This window comes from Trifolium pratense, linkage group LG5 (assembly GCF_020283565.1).
Source record: "Trifolium pratense cultivar HEN17-A07 linkage group LG5, ARS_RC_1.1, whole genome shotgun sequence".
NCBI lineage: Eukaryota > Viridiplantae > Streptophyta > Magnoliopsida > Fabales > Fabaceae > Trifolium > Trifolium pratense.
Genome location: NC_060063.1, coordinates 1,022,305 through 1,028,304, shown reverse-complemented (window position 1 = coordinate 1,028,304; position 6,000 = coordinate 1,022,305). Strand labels below are relative to the sequence as shown.

Genomic DNA, 6,000 nt, shown 5'->3' with positions numbered 1-6,000 from the left:
ATTATAATTACAAACAACAAGTATATATGAATGAAATAGAAAATAAAGGACACAATAACACGTTGATCAGTATAATTTTAATGTATTTTCTTTTATCTTATGCTACGACAATTATATGATTTCTCCCGTTATCTTTAGTGTTTTAAATGTGTTTTTTAAGTTTAGTTTAATTTTGCTTCTATTTTATTTTCACTCTACAGATCATAACTTGAGCTACAATTATCGGATTAAGGCATGCGAATATGCGTTGGAAAGCTAAAATGAAGAGCTACAACTTTTATTTTGAAGCCAGGAGCTAATTCTTAAGCCACATCCAGCCACGATGGACTACAATCGTGCCACGATGAAGAGGTGGATCCACCTATATCAACATGTATTATGTGTATTAATTAAATAAATAAAACTAAAATAAATTTCACGTGTTCGTGTCATGTCATTAAAATGATACAGTCATATGCAAAATGAGGAAATCTTCATATTACAAAAGTGTGGATTTGCAAAAAAAAAAAAAAAAAAAAACGGATAAATCAAATATCACTAACTTCATTGGGGTAAACAATTATCCTATAATTTATTCATTCAAAACAGTACTCCGTACATAATACATGGAAACTTTCACATAACATACACAAACAAGAAAGCTAGCATGTTACATTGCATGCCTTATTATTATTACATCTTAATAATAAACTAGTACTCCCTCGGTCCCAAGGGGTACGCTTGCTCGGCGGATACATGTTCGACTCGTTTTACTAGCATCCTTTGCAAGGGGTACGTTGGCTCGGTGGATCCTTGGAATGCGGCGATCTCTTGACAGGTGACGATCTCTTGACAGGCGGGCTGCCACATCCCACAATTATAGTTGCTCTAGGATTATTGCAACGACTTTCTTCATCTGTATTAATTAAATTAAAGCGAACCCAGATTAGTAAAGTAATACTCCGACATTCTTATGAAAGCAATTTCCAACATATATATATATATATATATATATATATATATATATATATATATATATATATATATATAGAGAGAGAGAGAGAGAGAGAGAGAGAGAAATATCTCACCAAAAAAATAAATAAATAAAAGCGAACCCGGATTAGTAAAGTAATACTTCGACAATTCTATAAACAAAATTTCCAATATATATATAGAGAGATATCTGACATACCAGACAATTGATACAATTGACGTGAAGCTAACGCTGCATTTGATGAAATGTAGAGGAGAAGAGTAAAGACAATTCCAAATAGGATGATAAAATTCTTGGAAAGTGCCATGATATGAAAGAAAAATTAGATATGTTTATGTGTTTGTTGGGTGTTTGAATTGGAGTGAGATTCAGCTCTATTTATAGCCGAGTTTCTAAATTACTACCAAACTCTCAAGAAGGGTCCATATGCTGAGTTTCTTGGAAACTGTCAAGAAGGATTGATATGATGTTGGTCTTCTCCTAGTAGTCTTTGGCAACTTGTGTGTAGAAAATGTAACATTAGTAGTAATTATAAGAGGAATGCATTGACTTGTTTAACTTTGAAAATGAAAAGAAGAATTACTCCCATAGTTGCATATGCACTCACTGTATAGAAAGTTTTTTTTTGTTACATTATTGAAAGATTTTTAAAGAGAAAGATAAAACTCGGTATATTTACTTCGCAAACGAATTTTTTTTTAAAACTCGATATCTTGTTCTACAACTGACTAATTTGAGAGATCAATACCACTGTTCACTTGCAGAAACACTATTTAAAGCTATTTTTTTTTACTCTGTATGAACTGACGTCCCATCAAAATTGCTACTAGAGAGAATAAAAAATGAACCTTAAGAGTGTGGGAAAAAACCGGCATAAAGAAAATAAAAGAACGCAATCAACAACACAAGAATATAACGTGGAAACTCCAAAACCGGAGAAAAAACCACGGCCGTTGTCAAAACCGACAACCAAAGAATAAACACTATGTGAAAATTGTTACAACACATAGACTACCCTCAACCTTCCCTTGGCCCCCAATACACCCACACTCTCCAAAGCAAATACCTAACTACATCTCTCAACCCTCTAATACAAGAGTACAAGAGAAAAACAAAAAAGTCAGATATAAGCTTAAAGTGCTACTGACTGGTGCAATTATAAACAAAGAACTTAGGTCCATTATATAACCTTGATTCCCTCATTGCTTCACCATTCTAAGCGATGTGAGACTTCTTCAATATAATTTCTTTGACCTTTTTTTTCTTTCTTCATTAGCAATGTGGGACTTACATTGCAATCAACCCCAACAATCTCCACCTTGATTGTAATGGTCTTCAATCTTCATTGTCTATACCGACAATCATTATCTTATGCTTCCATTGTCTATACCGACAATCATTGTCTTCACCGACAATTATAATTCTCATTGTCTATACCGACAAATTAAATTATCATACTCCACCATAAAAAAGTACACTCCACTTGGAACTAAACCATCCCAAGAATTTCATTCACTTGGAACTAAACCATCCCAAGATTTTTCTTCACTTGGAACCAAGCCATCCCAAGAATTTCATCTCGAAACCTCGCTGACAATTTATGGTGCAACTTCCATGTTGGCTTTCTCTGGAAGTTCATCAGCCATCGAGATAACCGCGTACCTTGCATCAATGCCAACCAATGCCCGCACGCTATCATCACACACCTTGCATCCATGTCAAACGATGCCCATGTGCCACTTGAACAACTTCAAACTGTTTTGAAACCATCTTCAGGCCATTGTTAGGCTCCAACAATTCCAGTTTAGTTACATCACCTAGTAAACCTTGTTTCACTAGTCCAACTAAACTCATGTCACTAACAAGTACCCACCCGAAGATCCACAACTTAACCAAAACATGAGAATCACCACTAGTAACAGATGCATAACCAATAATAGTAGAACTATCTAACAAGTAATCTACCTACTATCTATGCATCAAAGTTCAAGAAAATACCTCACACTGTGTTAAAAGAAACTCACCCATACCTTGAACCTTACAAGCTTTCCGTCACCAAGATGAACAACTCCACCTTCAACTAGCTCTAGGGATTCAAAAGTATTTCTTCTTCAAACACATGTGATAGGAGCTTCCAAAGTCCATGACTCAACACTCCACCGATTCTCAACTTCCACTAGCACCTGCGCATCCTCATAATAAGTTGTTGTTTCAGACGTAACCCGAGTATTCTTATCACCGCCACTCCAGGCTGATGTTGAGTATTATTACCACCGCCTCTCCAGGCTGACCTTGTGTAACCCAGATTGCATCACCACATCCTTGACTTGATTTTCCACAAGCCAAACATCAATTTTCTCTAGCCTAAACTTCACAGCGGAACTCCCTCTCCTGGATCAAACCAAGAGCTCTGATACCAGTTGTTGGGAAAAAACCGGCATAGAGAAAATAAAAGAACGCAGTCAACAACACAAGAATATAACGTGGAAACTCCAAAACCGGAGAAAAAACCACGGCCGTTGTCAAAACCGACAACCAGAGAATAAACACTATGTGAAAATTGTTACAACACATAGACTACCCTCAACCTTCCCTTGGCCCCCAATACACCCACACTCTCCAAAGCAAATACCTAACTACATCTCTCAACCCTCTAATACAAGAGTACAAGAGAAAAACAAAAAAGTCAGATATAAGCTTAAAATGCTACTGACTGGTGCAATTATAAACAAAGAACTTAGGTCCATTATATAACCTTGATTCCCTCATTGCTTCACCATTCTATGCGATGTGAGACTTCTTCAATATAATTTCTTTGACCTTTTTTTTTTCTTCATTAGCAATGTGGGACTTACATTGCAATCAACCCCAACAAAGAGGAGCATACTTTAAGGGTCCAAACCAACTCAATGAGTTTATTAAAATAAGTTTTTACTCTTATAAATATATAATATTTCAATTTTAGTCCATCTATAAAGTTCCATTAAATTTATTTTAACAACATGGACTAAATTTATTTTAACAACAAGGACTAAATGTCTTCTTAACATGTGTTTGTGTTCTAAGAATACATGTTAACATTTTCCTTAACTACTTTATTTATTAACAAGAGTATTTTTTTTATTTTTTTTATAATTAGTACTGAGCAAGACTTTTATGGTCACGTGACTATATAGACAATTAGACACACTCACATGATTTTTTAATTATTTATTTATGAAATAATGATAAGAATAAAATAAAAAAGTAAATATTATGATTGTGACTACATGACCATATAAGAATAAATTCATTAGTATTCTTCTCTAAACTTGTTCAGCATTGAAAAGGAGAACCATGGCATGCTATTGAAAAATAGTTGAAAGATGATGTAAATTTGTGGAATTGTGAAGCAAAAAGTTTGTGATTATTACAAGGATTTGATTATCTATGGGTAGGAAAGGGAAAGCTGTTGGCTATTTCCAAAACATTGATGGTGATTGCCAAAATAGCAAGCTGTCGTCAAGACTATTTGAATTTTTTTTTTTTTGTTTTTGCTTCATAACTATTTGAATTTTCTATTCTCTTTAAAAATGAATTACCATTTAAAATTATTATTTATACTTTACTCCCTGTTTTTCTTTTGTGACAAAAGTACGTGAGGTGAGAGGATAAATGTCACAAGCAAATAATACAAATACAAACTTCTAATCACTTCCCACAAGAATGTTTTAATGAAATATTCTCCATTTTAATTTGGATTAATCAACCATTATGAAGACATGTTTATCTCTATAATCAGTGGCGGAGTCAGAATTATTAAAGAGTTTGAGCAAAAATTTTACCGTAAATTTACACGTGATATAATATATAAATAGTCATAAATTAAAATAAAGAAGGCTTTGCCCATTTTATTACAAAAATACAATTTTAAATAAAAGAGATTAAACATAACATGCTAATATGAAGTTTATCATACAAAATCTTTTGTCTAGCAAGTATGAACTTTATAATATTGAAGAGAAAGCTTTTTAAGATAGTTTATGATAAAAACAACTTATAAAAATACAATTTTTGTTCATGAAAACTTATGAATTAACATAAAACTCTATTTATTTGCATAAACTATTTTTATAAACTTATGAATCGATTGATTGAATTCTGTAATTTAATATATAGATCATTGTTATTGTTTGGAGTTGAAGAACATAATGATGAATTATTGAGTTTAATGATGTTAGATGCTAATCTAATCTTTATGTAATTTAAATTGTAGTTCCATGGATCTTCAATTTTGTAAGGTGCCTACTTCTCTACCCTCACATAAATTGAGGGTATATGCCCTATACTGATGTGGTCAGATGTGATACCATTGAAATTCATCCGTATGTGACCATTATTAATTATATTATATATATTTTTAAATTAATTAGTAAAGAATTCATAAGCATGAATGACTTACAAACTTATACTTAAACAAGATTTATTCTATATGATCGTATGTGTTCTTGATTTTTAAGGAAACATGAATATAAATCTGGTGGATGGATTATGATGTGTGATCAATGGTGTTGTGGTGAGACCCTATGGGGGATCATCACTGGCTATAAATGATCGTTCTTAGCTATCCCTGCCCTAGTTGAATTAACTTAACAGATTTCAATAAGCATGAATGACTTACCATAAACTAGTTTAATTTGTTATTTATTAGATTTGCAGTTGTGTACGTTTTCTATCGCCATTTGTATGCCTTATACTTATGGTTGAATTTATAATATAATATTTTTTGATTAAAAAAAATTGTTATTTATTGGGATTATTAATAGAAACCTGTTATATCGAACTTTATTTATACACAACATTTATGCATTTAGTAAAAATTTAGTATAAATCATATATGATGTGAGAACTGACCCCGAACCAGATTAGGCGGTTCAGTGGATCGAATTTAGGTGGTGAAAAAAATTATTATAAATATTGTATTCGTATTTGTATCTCTAACAAACAAAGTAAGAACTCCGTAAATGAAAACGAAGCAATTAAACTCA

The 6,000-nt window shown here is 32.5% G+C and overlaps 1 long non-coding RNA gene across 1 annotated transcript; it reads right to left on the bottom strand.

The window, feature by feature from the left end:
- Window positions 1–546: 546 nt before the first annotated feature.
- Window positions 547–1,815, bottom strand: LOC123884453. Its single transcript, XR_006800778.1, has 2 exons — window positions 1,172–1,815; window positions 547–895 (listed from the first exon to the last, which is right to left on the bottom strand). It is a non-coding gene; the product is annotated as an uncharacterized LOC123884453 (long non-coding RNA).
- Window positions 1,816–6,000: the final 4,185 nt, after the last annotated feature.